Source organism: Ambystoma mexicanum, chromosome 4q (genome assembly GCF_040938575.1).
Source record: "Ambystoma mexicanum isolate Mex_15411 chromosome 4q, UKY_AmexF1_1, whole genome shotgun sequence".
Classification (NCBI taxonomy): Eukaryota; Metazoa; Chordata; class Amphibia; order Caudata; family Ambystomatidae; genus Ambystoma; species Ambystoma mexicanum.
In genome coordinates, this window is record NC_090928.1 from 585,406,730 (window position 1) to 585,421,853 (window position 15,124).

The following is a 15,124-nucleotide window of genomic DNA, read 5'->3' on the forward strand; positions in this document are numbered from 1 at the left end:
TGTCATTTAGGGGTCACCAGCGTACACCATTGCGACCCCTGAGGCCTCCCTTACTACCCCTAAAATAAAAAATGTAAAACGTTATCTTTTTTTTTTTTTTTAACTAATTGAAGCTCCTGGGCTGAATAATTGCTAGACTCATTAAAGGTTTATTTCAGGCACACTTCAGGGGGTGAGTCACTGATTTAGTATGTTCCTAAAAACCTCAAATTCACAATGCAGACAAAATCCCCCAAAAAGCTTTTAGAGTAGAATAAGCATACATTTCCGACTATGTATTTTACTTTTCGCAAGTTGCAGTTATAGGATGTTTTTTTCTGCCGATACATATGGTGATCCATTCTTGTATGGCATGTATATCACGTTACAGTAATATTGTAACTATAATTTTCATTATGTACTTAGAAACAATGCGATGAGATGTCACTTCATGTTTTGTCAAGGGGTAAACGGTCGTGTTCCATCGCTTCCTGTGATGTCACTTTGGGGTGGGGTCAAATGACATCACTTCCTGTGATGTCACCAGAGGTCAAGGGTCATGTGATGTCACTACTGCTACCCCAGGCATTTTGGTGAAATGAAGTCCCTGGAGGTATGGTCTACACCTGATAACTTGGCGCCCTGGTGGTAAATGGGACAGTGCGCGTAATGTACCATGTGCTTCTGCGTTTAGCTGCAAAGCGATCTGTATACATGTTTAGCCAGCAAGTCCCAGGCAAATAAGGAAAGGGTTGATCACAAACATAACGACGGAGACGTGAGCATTGTTGGTGCCAGTCATGCCGCATAGCACAAATCTCTATATATGTTTAACACTTCAGTGTACATAAAGTAAATATTACCTTTCATGCTTATAGAGCGATGTAACCGAAGATGAATACAGAAGACGGAAAGTTTTTTAAATAGTTCAAATTGAAGCCGTCCGAGAGATAGATGATGTATTTTTGGCCAGCGATATTCGAGTGTAAAAGAATGCTCAGGGAGAGAGTTTCTGCTCATTTGGTAGGACCGCTAGCTTGTTGTGGTTGTAATGGGTTAGCAAAATGTACACAGCTATTTCTGGTAGTTTTTTGCAGATAAAATATACAATCAGGCAAAACTGAACTTTTCAAAGTGATTCTAAGGTAATTTTATATTCCTGCACCACTCGCTTTTCAATCATCTACTGTGTTCAGATATAGTTAGTTATAGGGCCTCATTACGAGTTTGGAGGTAGCCATGGTGCTATTAGCGCCATGGCTGCCTCCAAACTCGGGTCCGGGTTCCTTGAATGAGGAATTACCGGGCCATTCCAACCTTGGAGGACCCGGTAATTCCTCATTCAAAATACCCATCCCCATTCGAACCCCCATAGGGCTCAATGGGAATGGGGAGGGAGCTAATAAAGGGGCCGTTAACAACGGGCCCGTTTTTAGCTCCCTGGTCTTTTAGCGGCTCCCGCTAAGGGACTTCGTAATGCGGTGGTAAGGGGTTAACGGCACCGACATCCTTACCGGCGCTGTTAACCCCTTACCGCTGCACTCAGAATGAGGCCCATAATCACCTAATGCCAAAAACTGTTTTTCTTTTTCTTCCTTTTAACTTTATCGCTCTAAAGATGGTGAGGCCGGTATCAGAGTGCGCCAGTTAGTCATCAAAACCAATATGGTGGCACTGGTTGAAAGCCAGAAGGATATAAATTGAAGGGTTCTAGTACCAAAATCATCTCACTTGAAGATAAGAGGTGCCACTGCATTAGTACTCATACAGATATCTCGCTACTGCACTTTATAAACTAGGGCAGCAGTAAAGCTGGAACATAGTGTTTGTTGAAATCACCTTGAGTGGTTTTATTTATTTATTGGGCATTTATAATGCGCCTATACATCACATGGTGTTTCAAGGCGCATCAAGACAAAAAAAAAGGGGGGGGACAAGGAAGAAGAAAAATCAAACAAAAGCTTTCCTACTAGGTCTTGAGACATACTTATCGTGCAAGAGCTATAACAAGAAATGTAGGGGAGGAGTGGGAGAGGGGGAGCAGGTAAGGGGGGTGCAGGGATGAAGAACAAATAAAACGTTCCTACTAGGCAATGAGACCTTTGGATCGTGCAAGCGCTGTAGCGTGGATGCAGGGGCAAGAGGGGGGTGTAGTCAGCGAGGGACAGGGATGAAGAAACAAAACAAGACATTCCTACTAGGCAATGAGACATTCGGAACTTGCAAGTGCTATAACATGAATGCGGAGGGGAGGAGGGAGAGTGAGGGAAGAGGGAAGAAGCAGAATTGAGGAGAGAGGAACAGTCAGAGAAAAGTGAACAGGTTAACAAGCACAAGGCCGGCATGAGGAGTCCGTTTGAGAGGGTGCATACAGCGTCATAGCGAAGGGGGTTTATATTAAAAGTACAAGTAAGAAATGTTGGGGAGGAGCTAGCCCCTTGGCTAGCGCCTTCCTGCACCCCTCAAGTCCTTTATAATTAGGCAAGACTTCTCTAAGCACTATAGCACTGAGAAAGCCTTTTTCATACAAATATAATTACACACAGACGTGGCCAGCTACTAAATGAAGATAGTTAACATTTAAATATAAGGTGCAAATAACCATTAGTTGAATAAAATGTAAATGTTATTCTGTTATTCTATGTAGTTTTAAAATCTCAAAGCACAGTGAATACAGCCTGTGCTAAAAATAGACTACAGGCATTGCCTTGGTGTCGGCTAGCTCTAGCAGAGCACACAAAGTGGCTGAGCAGCTGTTTCTATCCATCAAAAACCCGTGCAGACTAAAAACTCAATGCACGGCATACAGAGTATGAAAAACAAGGTTTTTAAGAGGAATTACTGGACCAGATACAATATGTGTATATTGAGTGAAGTGTGGAGAGTATGGCGGGAAGGTTTGTTTATATATAAATGTTTATAACATAGCAAATGATGATAAACAGGAGCTACAATGTATTCCTGCATAGATCAGAGTCCTTTGCCCCCCAGCCCATCCTCATCTTTGTACATATTAAATGTGTTGTCCTTGCAAGATAGACTCTTGGCCTTAATTCCCTAGAGAGGTGAACTTTTAATCTGGTGTGATCGTGATTAGGGGTACCCGTATTTAAGGGGTACCCCTGTAAGTATGGGCTGCATTTCAGTTGTGACTCCTTGACGTAACCTCAGTTTCACTCCCGTACTTTGCGAAGCCCTATGCCAGTCACCAGGAAAAGAGCCACGTCCATCTATAGTGACCGGTCTCCTTAATCAAAAACCCCATGTATGTTGAGCGACTTTAGTAGGAGCCATTTTAAAAGAACTCATCTACGCTCACTGAAGCAGGGCGTGGCTCCAGAAAGAGACGCCAGCTTCGTAACTGAGGAAACTCGAGTGAGCAATGCCCATGTGAGTATACTCTTGCAAGTGATAACAACATGAGAACATGTATAAAAGATATGGTGATGTGAATGATACTATGGTGATGTGAATGATACTATGGTGATGGGAATGATGTACGAGATCAATGGAATAGATGGAATAGGACTTTTTGGTGATGTATTATGGAATAGGAGTTTTGGTGATGTATTATGGAATAGGATTTAAGGTGATGTGTTAAAGAGTAGATTGGATAGGAGGTGGGTTATGCATTGAAATTGTCGCATATGTCTGTTTTTCTACTTTTTATAATGGAAAAAGGGAGCCCCAGCTTATAAGGACTGGGAGGTAAGGGATCCTCAGCCATACCAGGTTGAGGAAGTAGTACCACGCATTATTCCTTTATAACGATAAAAGCAATGGGATCTTCAGCATATTAACAAATGCTGGGAAGGTGGTATTACAAAGGATATAACGAAAAACAGAAGTGGCTCGGTATAAGAAATGGGCCTGGATTTTAGTCAATTATTTTTTGTAAATTTTCTCTTGTTGTCTTTTGTGGTAAGAAAGGAAGGAAGGTGGATGAGCCGCGGTGTGTGTGTGTCTGTGTGTGTAAGTGTGAAATCAAAGTGGAAAATGTGTGAAATCAAAGTGGAAAAAGTGTAAAGAGGGGTGGGGGAAAAATGGGTTGATCTGTAATTTTGTGTAAAAAATATCTGTGTGTGAAGCATAGCACATAGGGTCTAAGTGAAGCATGAGGGACGCGTGCAACATTATGGAGGAAGAAACTCCAATAAAACACATGCATAGGGTTCTGCCACTGTACTGTGACAGGATAAATAAACAATGGATAGTAGAAACAAAGGAAAGGGGGACCTCCTAGTCCTTGCCAAAGCAGGGCTCCCATAACCGAAACATGGTAGAAAAAGTTTCCATCTTTGTAGCAGCAAAATATAAAGGGAACAAGTCCCAAAAAATAAAGGAGATTTAAGATCTCTGGGAATTATTCAAGGATATGGAAGATCAGGAAGGTGAAAAAGATATCCAGTGTAACGGAATATACCCCGTAACGCCTAAACCTGCAGTAGGGTATACAAACCCAGTCTATAAACCTCCAGTGGTAGAGAGAGTGTCAACAGGATTATCAGGATTAGCAACTGGGGGGGACTCAAGCGCTTTTGTACCTCCATATAACCCATACACAAGCGCTGATCTGCCCCTAGCATTAGTGTACCCAGAGGGTTCACAAGTAGACACAGACAATGAGTTAAGAGCATTGGGAAAAAGAATAGTCACGTTACAAGAACCTGAAGAAGTATCACCAGAAATAAGGTACCGGTGCAGAAATTAGGGGATTGGAAATCAGGAAATGTTTTGTTTAGGTTTAATCCTGGGGCAATAAGAAATGTTTGTGTTGAAAAAGATGATGGGCAGATTGTATGGATGGTCCTGGGATAAGAAGTAGAGCCAGCAAGGGATGATGGAGGGGAAGATCAAGGTGGTAGAAATAATGAAGAGGCAGGGCAAGAAGGAGATCAAGGAGAGGAGGTTGCGAGAAACCCATCCCTGTCACAAGAGGCAGTGAGGAGGGACAGACTAAGAAATAGACCAGATTTAATGGTGGTAGTACAAGATCAGAAGAAAAAAGGGGTTGAAGACAAAATAGATATGCAGATGCCTCTTATACATGAAGGAGTAGGGATAACGCAGTATGTGCCATGGCCTCAAATGGACAAAAATAATGTTATTAAAGCTCTCCCCCAGCTTATAGCCGGAGCTAGTAAATGGATCTATGAATTTGAAAAACAAACAGCAGGGGTAACCTTAGTACTAGGAGATTTTAAGAGTCTACTGGTTACCATCGCTGGGGACTAGGCTGGTGACATATGGCAAGGCTGGGGTACTCTGGGGTAAGTCTTTCAGATAATGAACACGATGGAGCAGCCTTTAATGAGGTAAGGGCAAGGGTATTGGATGCCCTATGGAGGATATCCTCAGATACCCCTGACTTACATTTTCTAATGCAGTGTACAATGGGTGATGATGAGGACCCAGTTAGGTTTATTCTTAAATTACAGGAAATGTGGAGAGTTGAGACAGTACAATTTTTCTATATTATCATAAAGAGGGGATTACCAAAAGAGGTCCAGAAGGCACTAGATAAAATTGTGGGAATTGGAGCCAAAGGACCAGCAGAGATACAAAGTATAATAATCCACCATTGTAAGAGAATCAAGGAGCGGAACAGGGAGACAGCCCAGAAGCGGCAAATGGACGAGGCAAAACTAGTGGAAAAGAAACTAAATAAGGTTGTCATCCAAGCACCAGTGAAGGTGCTGGATCAGGGGGAAAGGACATGAGACACTCAACAAATTGGGAATGCCACAATTGCAGCACTATGGGGTGAAGGAGGACAGGGAAAATGGGGTGGGAGGGGACAGTACCCCAACCCGCAGTGGCAGAATGAAGGAGAACCAAGGGGAAGAGGAGGATTTTGAGGAGCAAGAGCGTGAGGCTTTGGGAGGATAGGGCCCCCGGGAGGAGGATTGGGAACATCACAGTGCTGGTATTGCGGGAAATGGGGGCATTTTGCAAGGGAATGCAGGAACAGACCATGGGATGGGATTTAATTATGGACAATTACCCACAGGGCAGGGATTCCAAGGGCCTCAAGGAATTTGACAACAGCAATTTGGGCAAGAGGATACAAATCAGTTCCCTTATGGGACTGACAGGCAAGGGTAACGTGGGCAACAACCACAGCTTTGTGAGGGAACACAGTTTAACAGGTTGGCAGGGGGAACAGGCGCCCCATTCCAAGGAGTTGCAATGGCAGGGGCTGCCCTTTTTTATTCCCTGGGACAAATACATATTCTCATTAGGACAGCCCACAGAGAGCACTCGTATGTCCAATCCTATTGATAACCACACACCCTGAAGAGGAGTCATTGGTGGAGGAGGAAATAGGAAACAGTCCATTTATATTTATGGTAGATTCAGGTGCAACTAAATCATGCATCATGGAGGGGAACATTCCATTATCAGGTAGAACTCTTTACACACAGGGACTCCCTGGGGCTATTTCTATGGTTTCATACACTGAGGAGCTGGATATAAAAGTGGGAGGTGAGGTAGTATGAGCCCCCTTGTTATATTCAGAGAGTTTCCTTGTGAACGTGTTGGGTAGGGATCTGCTCAGTACAATAAAGATAACTGTATTATTCACAGATCAAGGGGTAGTTTGTTCCACTCCAGGGATGTGTGTAACTCAAGAAATGGTAATAATCAATGCAATAGCAAGGGAGTCAGTAGTCCATGGGGTTCCTGTGGTCCCAGATATATTTATTTTTATGGTATTCAGGTATTAGTAAAAGCAGTGCCTCCAATTGCGACAAAATGTTGGCATGTGCCTACAGATTTTATTTTCCAACCCATGGTGCCACCCAAGATGGTGCAGGGACAATATTGTCATTAGATTTATAAGGACTAATAGTAACAGACAAAAGAGTAGTCCTGATTGGAACAGACCTGGGTGGGTGCAAGTGGCGCCCAGTCCTATGCGTAGACCAGACAGTACAATTGAAGAAAATGACTGATGAGGAGTTATTTGAGGACACTGAGCAAACTGGGGAGATTATTTTGGGAATCTGCATCCCCTGTGAAATCATGGTGCAGTATAGGAAGATACAGTGCCAACTGATGGCAGTGGTGACCCAGTCATTTTTTTTTTTTTTGAGGAGGGCATGCGATATGTGCCAGCACAAGCAGCGACTTTTAATCCACATGATGATGGGTTACTGAGAGATGTGACCCCTGTGCAGATTACAATGAAGACAGGTGCTTAGTACAATCATCCAGTATGTGGATGATCGGTTGGTATGTAGTGAAAAGGAGGGATTCTGTTCCATTATTGCAATTGCTGGCTCACGAAAGGTACAAGGCAGATAAAAAGAAGCTATAATACAGCCAACAGGAGGTACTATACTTGGGACACCTCATTTCTGCAATAGGGAAAAAATATAACCAGATAGGGCGGCGGCAGATATTGGGTGCATCTCTCGGATGTCCGGAGAGCACATGAGACAAGGCAAAGCTCAAACAACAGAGTAAGATAAAAGATCCATGCCAGGGGTGTGTGTGGTGGCACACGCCTGATTTATTATTTTTTCTTTCGTTTCTTTTTTCATTTTTTCATTTTTTATTGTTATTTCTTTTTTAATGTTTATTCAATGTTGTGATTTTTCAATTTTTTGAAGGCACAGAACCCGGTCCGCCCTGGTGGAAAAAGGGTCTCTCTCTCTATCCGTTCTCTCCCTTCTCTACGTTCTCTACCTTCACTCCTTCCAGTAATTAGCTCTAGGAACTATGTATTATATAAAGTATGATATTGTTTTGGTCATGGTTGTTGGGGTGGCTGAAGGTATGTCTGTTATATGGGGCAGCTATATAAGGGGGGTGTTGGATAGTTGGGAAAAAAATGCTAAAAGTGCATGCCTATAAAAAAGGAAATACAAAATGGCTCATTTTTTGCTGCCCACCCCTACAAATTTTCTTAGATGAATGAAACCGGAAAAATGAATGACGTATGATTTATATAAGGGGTTGGGCTTTGACACTATTTCTGACATCCAGCATTTAGAAACATTGAATAACTGGTACTCTGATATGAGCACTGCAGGAAGGAATATAATCCATGAAAGCTGTTAAGTGTGTGCACTTATCCCGCACGCATCAGGGGCTTCTAAGGTTTTAGTTCCACATCCATTCCCAATTACAGAGGCACGATGCCTGGTACATCTTGCACTATGAGGATAAAGGGCACGTTCCAGGCACATAGCGTGCAGTGGAAGAGCATCGATCTATACCCAGCATTATACGATGGCAACACGAAATACTGGCAGTGTCTACAAGGACCATATTTCTCATTGGGAGGTTACTCAAATGGCAATGACAAATGGCAGGGCACCACAGTGACGTGCCCGGCAGAGGGACTGATCGAGGACAGCGGAGAAGCAATATCCCAAATAGAGACTATGGCCCGCATCACAACACCAGCGCTAAACCAAGGCGCTATTAGCACCATGGTTGCTGCCGGTATTGTAACGAGTCCGCCATGGTGAAATGGGGAAGTACCACCCCATTCCAAGGTTGGCCGGGTGGTACTTCCCCATTTCACCATGGCCCTTCCCCATTCCCATTTTTGCCCAATAGGGCATAATGGGAATGGGGAAGGCGGTAATTACGGTACCGCAAATTGCGGTACCGTAATTAGCACCAAGGTCCCTTTGCGGGTCCATTCCTTAACGGCTGGTAAAACCAGTTGTTAGGGTGGGAACCCGCAAAGGGACCTCGTAATCAGGTGCTAAGGGATTACCGGTACCGGTACCCTTACCAGTACCGGTAATCCCTTAGCGCCAGGGTCGTAATGAGGCCCTATGTGTGCGCAAATATGATCCCAACAAATCACAAGGCTGTCATGGATTGAAACAATGAAGAAGCCTGTGCGAATACATAGAGCCATAGACTAAATGAAGGAAAAGTTCCTGTTGGCGTAAACACACAGTGCAACCACACTCTTGTGATCCCGGATATGATGAAAGGAATGGCAGCGTTGATGGATTACTACTGGGTTTGTGGCCGACAAGCCTACTTGCACCTCCCACTCTCATGGTGGGGCAAGTGTTCCCTGGCCATCCTGCACTCAGTGCTCCTAGTAATCCTGGAAGAACACCTGAAGGGAGAAGAAATGCCTGTTGAGGTGCCAACAGCCACTCTAGCACCTAAAGAAGCAGAAAGAAGCTTGCAGATCACAGAAGAATTTGGTATGCTGCCAGAAAAAGAACGAGTTCAACAGCGGGGAAGAAAGAAGAGATCAAACTGTCTCAAAATACTGTTCTGCACTGCTCAGAGGAATACCTGACAAGTATCTGCCTTTTAGCTCAGCAGAGACTTTCTCTCCCGGGGTACAAGCAGCTGCTGGACTTTTATCCCCCCGGAGGATGCTGAGAATGGGTCACTATCCCACATCATGAAGGCAGTGCACCTTCTAGGTGTTAAAATGAAGAAAGAAGGTGGAGTTCAGAACATGGATTAGCTATCACTTACCTTTGATTGGGTCCTGTCATGGCTGAAGGCATCAGTAAAAATACTGGTCCCTGTTACTGTAGTCTTCTTGGTCCTCTTCTGCACATGCCAATTGGGTCTCCGATGTTGTGTTCATATAATCCCTAATAGTGCAAAGATGATGGTATCAATAGGTCTAAAACATCTTGCCATACAATAAACAGTGAAACTCAAACTAATATTTCTGGGATTGTAGATATGTCGAGTGGGGATGAGTTTGTTACTGTAGAAGTAACGAAAGGGGGGAATGTTGGGAAGGAGATAGCCCCTTGGCTGGTGCCTGGCTGCACCCGCCAAGCGCTTTACAATTAGGCAAATCTTCTGTAAGCACTATAAGCCTTTTTCATGCAAATATAATCACTTAATGACGTGGCCAGCCACTAAATGAAGATAGTTATCATTTAAATATATGGTGCAAATAACCATTAGTTGAATACACTTGTAAATGTAATTCTGTTATTCTATGTAGTTTTGAAATCTCAAAGCATGGTGAGTGCAGCCTGTGCTAAAAATAGACTACAGGCATTGCCTGGTGTCTGCTAGCTCTGGCAGAGCACACAAAGTGGCTGAGCAGCTGTTTCTGTCCATCAAAAACACATGCAGACTAACAACTCAATGCACGACATACAGAGTATAAAAAACAAGGGTTTTAAGTGGAATTAGTGGACCAGATACAATATGAGTATATTGAGTGAAGTGTAGAGAGTATGGCGGGAAGGTGTGTTTATATATGAATGTTTATAATATAGCAAATGATGATAAACAGGAACTACAATGTATTCCTGCATAGGCAGCAGCATGCTAAGTAGTTTTGTCCTAAATGGAAACCAGGCCATGCAAGAAGGAAGACTGCAGCATCCCTTGTATGGGAAGAAGGACAGTTCTGGAAGAGCTATGCCAGTATCCAGTGATCAAGTCAAACAGTATATAAGGCGCCTGCTTAGCACCAGTCGGGAGGAGCCGGCCAGGATGACAGGATGCCGGTCGGGGAGCAGAGTCCTTTGCCCCTGCATCCTCATCTTTGTACAGATTAAATTTGTTGTCCTTGCAAGATAGACTCTTGGCCTTAATTCCCTAGAGAGGTGAACTATTGATCTGCTGTGCACATTATTAGGGGTACCCATATTTAAGGGGTACCCCTCTAAGTATGGGCTGCCTTTTAGAAGATGGAAGTAGGAAAGAAAGCAACATTTGACTGCCACACCACATAGTGCTGGGAGGGGCATCGGGCACATAACTACCAAGTGATACAAGAAAAGGTGCAGTTACATGCAGGTGCAGCTTTACATCACTGTACAGGGGCTGATCCATGCATGCAAAGAGGACAGTATTACACAGCAGGGGAAGCAGCACCTGGCACAACAAGGCCTATCACTGTTATGAGCAGACTTGCCGCTATAGCAGGGGTTGGAAGTGATACCGCCTAATTAGGCTAATATGACATGGGGCAAAGTGACGAGTCATTGCATTGGCACTTCAATTGTTGTATGTTTTTGCCCTCAAATTGTGTGTTGCTCCTTGATGCTTCTAAAAGGTATGTTTAGGTTAATATGGTATTTTAAGGACAATCTAAAAACCAGTTAAGAATGTATGCATCTAATTAGAATGTATTCAAGTGTGATCCAATATGTTACATGTGTTGTCTATGTATTTAGGATGGGCTCATTATGACAAATTGAAGGAATACACTGAAAGTAATACAAGATGAAACAGATTGATGCTTGGCTAAGAGGGGGCGCATTCACTAAAGTTATATGATGTACAAAAAAAACCTATTTGCATTTAAACATAAAATCTTTCTTTGCCCGAAGCTCGCGGTGAAGCTCAATGCTGCCACATAGCTCACCTGAGCGCTCTCTTGCTCATGTGCCCTAAAAAAAGCCACTTACCCCAGAATTTCTGAAAACTGAAAATATGGAGAAGGTGAGGGAATAGGCAGTCCCATAATCTGCCTCCTGATAAGAAAGATTAAAATCCCACAGGAGCCACTGGAGGCACATGGACCGAGCAGTGATATGTGACTATTGCTGTCACAGTCTAGAAATAGGGCTGCCTAGGTGAAATACTGCCGCAGTACGTCATTATGCTGAAAAGGGGCAGTAGCAGGGCTGGAAAATAGAGGCTGCGTTCAGGGCAGTTCATCTTGGGACCTATAATGCCCTTAGACACACTGATACATCTATCCCAAGAGCTTGTTCTCAACACCATTGGTACCCTGAAGAACAGAAAAAAGAGGGTCACGAGACCCACAGTGGCAGCCGATGATTTCATTCATTGGTGTGGGCCTAGTCTGTCAATTGGGACCAGATGGTGTTGGATGCTGACATATACTAACGGCTACCCCACCCTTCCTATCTCCTACCAGCCTTCTATACAACCAGAAGGACCAGTCGGAGCCAGGGTGAAGATGTTCTCGTTTGCTTCTACAATCGGAGAAAGGAATTCAAAGTAACACAGAGGTACATAAAAGCAAGCAAGGAAAGAGGTCCCACTGCTGCCTACCACTCCTCTTCACTGGGACACAGAGCTGCAGGCCTCTAAAAAAAAAGAAGGTGGAGAATAGTCGTAAGGTGGGCACAGTACAGGCTTGGTCATCCAAGACCCGTAGCCACCAGCCTCTGGTAGGTAGGGTTCAGCACTGGAAACCAAAAAAGACTCTGGGAAATTGGCTTGTCTAACCATCAGTTCACAACATAGTCAAGAGAGCCAGGAGTGGCAACTAGACTGAAAACCCATTGCCCATTTCTAAAGTCAACGCGGATCCCTCCTCCTTCCTTTCGGTAGTGATAACGCATCCAACACTTTTATACAAAAAAATCATGCACCAAGTTACATTAGTGTTGATGTGAACAGGAATGCATATTTAAAAGAGTGAAACATGATATGGACGGCTACAGCCTTCCAGACTACATTCACATATGTGCAAGGAGTCCAGTCAGTAGCCATCCCTCTTGGATGGACATTTAATGTTGAAACATGCCACCCCTTCAATCTGTCCTAGCTGGCAAGTTATCATTCGCATGGTAGAATTTGCAATGCCTGCAGGGAGGAGTGAAATATTCCCAGCCTCTCCAGAAGACAAACAGAGATGTCCAGAACACATGGAGGCTACACCAGCAGGACTATCTGATTGCTCCCCAAGAGGGACGGCTCACAAAAAAAGATAATGTTTAAATCCGAGGGCGTGAGACAGAGGAGTTGCTAGGGGGAGGAGGGGGAGCTAAGGGAGCTATAGCACCTCGTCTTTTGGTTGTAGCCCGGATAGAATCTCAGGAGCTACAACCAAAAGGCTAGCTAGCCCCTAGTCCCGACAGTTCAACATTAGCCTAGCCCCGGGTCTTTTCCAGACCTAGCAACACCCCTGGCGTGAGATATCTTTCTAGAACCGAGTCTTAGAGAGGCTGACATTGCAAGCGAGTTAATGCCGATTGGGCCCTGTGTGAGAATAAACCTGATGATCGAGACAGGGTGAGATAAGATTTCTGGTGCAGGATGTCAAGCGCCATGATCACGATGGCACCTCACAGCCTTGGTTGGATTGGCAGGAGATTGTAGTAGGTTTGCCAGCACTGGTGCTTGAGCTGCGTCCTGAGGGACCAAGTTCATAGTATGCGAAGCGCAGGTTTATTTCATGGTTGAAGCTGGCATCATTGTTGGCAATTGGGACATGGACTTTGAGTGTTTTACCGTTCTAAGAAATCTGCCATACCTAATGCTTCTGCCTTTACCGCAGAGGGATGGTAGGACGTTCAGCAAACTGTTATGGTGTATGCACACTTTCTCCTTGGCATTTGACAGAAATGAAGATACCCCATTGCTTTTCCTGTTCACTTTCATGGTTTCCTTCCTGACAGTATTTGCTTGATCTTCTCTGCACAATGGTACCTGAACATGGTCTGGACGGGTGTTCACTGACTTGAGGTTTTGCTGCTCTGTGCTTATTCTTCCTGCAAGGGTTCCCAGCCCTGGGTCACTCTGATTGCCTATGTATGCATTTCAAAGGTGGCACAGTAGCATCAGCGAAGAAATGCTCATTTTATGATCCCAAGAAGGAGCGATGAGTGGACTGGCACTGCACCGCGGGCAAGTTGCGGTGCCCAAGCGCTTAATCATGATACTAGATCGGTCTTTAATGCATAGTTGATCCAAAAAAGATCTGTCTCTCAAGAATTGGAAGGCACACCTAAAGGCTGCTCTTGCGACATGCCCATGAAGCGGATACTGAGACCTTGAGGGCCTACTATATGGGTCGTGTTTAGTGGGGCACCAACAAGACCAAGGGGGCTCCTGCTTCTTGCATTGAGCAGCATACATTTGGCACTGACAGGATGAAGCCAGAATTTTCTATATGCAATGTTATGGCCCACTCCTCAGCCTGGTCTATGCCATATGTTAATGATCCAATTCCTTAGAGCGAACCCCTCCTGCGTGGCAGCTTTTCGCCAGACGTTTTGACAGCTGGATCTAGAATTGTCTGCCAGCGAAGCACTATGTTTTTGCAGCAAGGTGCCATGGATAATCACTTGAAAGTAACAAGGTTTAAGCAGTTAGCGGCTGAGAAGCATTGATTGCAGGGGGTTGTTAAAAGCATTTATGTTCATTGATTTCAGCATCTATATGTGTGATTCAGGCATATAATGCATCCTCTGTTTCCCCATGTGCATACTTCTGGAAAGAAAAATGGCATTAGACAGATTGTAAAGCTGGCTGGTCCATCAGTGTTTTAGAATCCTGTGCAGATTGGCACATCTGAGAGCCTCACAATGTAGGATGCTGGCCTACATTGATGGCGTTTTTCTTACTGTGCCATGGCATTTATTTACTGACATTATGGGAAAAGCCAATATGGTAATTGTTCTACCAGCCTACCTTGGTGCAGTCAGTATGGACATGTTTTCTTACTATGGTTTGGAATTTTGCACTGGTATTATGGGCAAAGCCAATAGAAGCATGTTTTTATGTGGGAATACTAGCATATATTGGCAGAGCTAGCTTGGACATCTTTTCTTACACCTAGACATATTTTCCATTACTTTCAAATGAGTATGTTCTTATATGGGAATACTGGAATGTACACAGCCAGCATAAACATGTTTTTTATACTGGCATATAGTGGGCAAAGGAATTATCAAAATGTGTTTTAACATGCTCCTGTGAACTGTTTGTGACTTGGCATCGATTGCATGTTTTCATGTGTTACCCTGAATCCTAAATAAAGATTGTAAACCTTGTGGTTTTTTTACCCAACTTTCCACAGAAAGGGTGTAGTAAAATTCACAATTTTAACCCAATATTTTTAAAACATTTCTTGCAGGGAAAAGGCTAGAGAACCCCCTTTGTTGGTTGAGGCTTTCCTCTGAATGCTCGCTTGCTCCACCATAGTCCTGGAAAATGTTTATGCTCCTCCTATTAAAATATTCACCAGCTGACTCTGTTCATAAAAGTATTCCCATCACCCTGCCCTCAAGAGCCGAACCGAATGTTGCAAATTGAGTTGCATAAGATGTCAATAGGGCAGAGTATGTGCACCACTATATTTAATATATGTTTGTATGCATGCAAGCTACGGTTTGTGTTTGTCTGTCTAAATGGGCGTATGTGAACGTGAATGTGTGTGATGTGTTAAAATGTGCAATTAGTCTGTATATTGTAGGGTATCGGA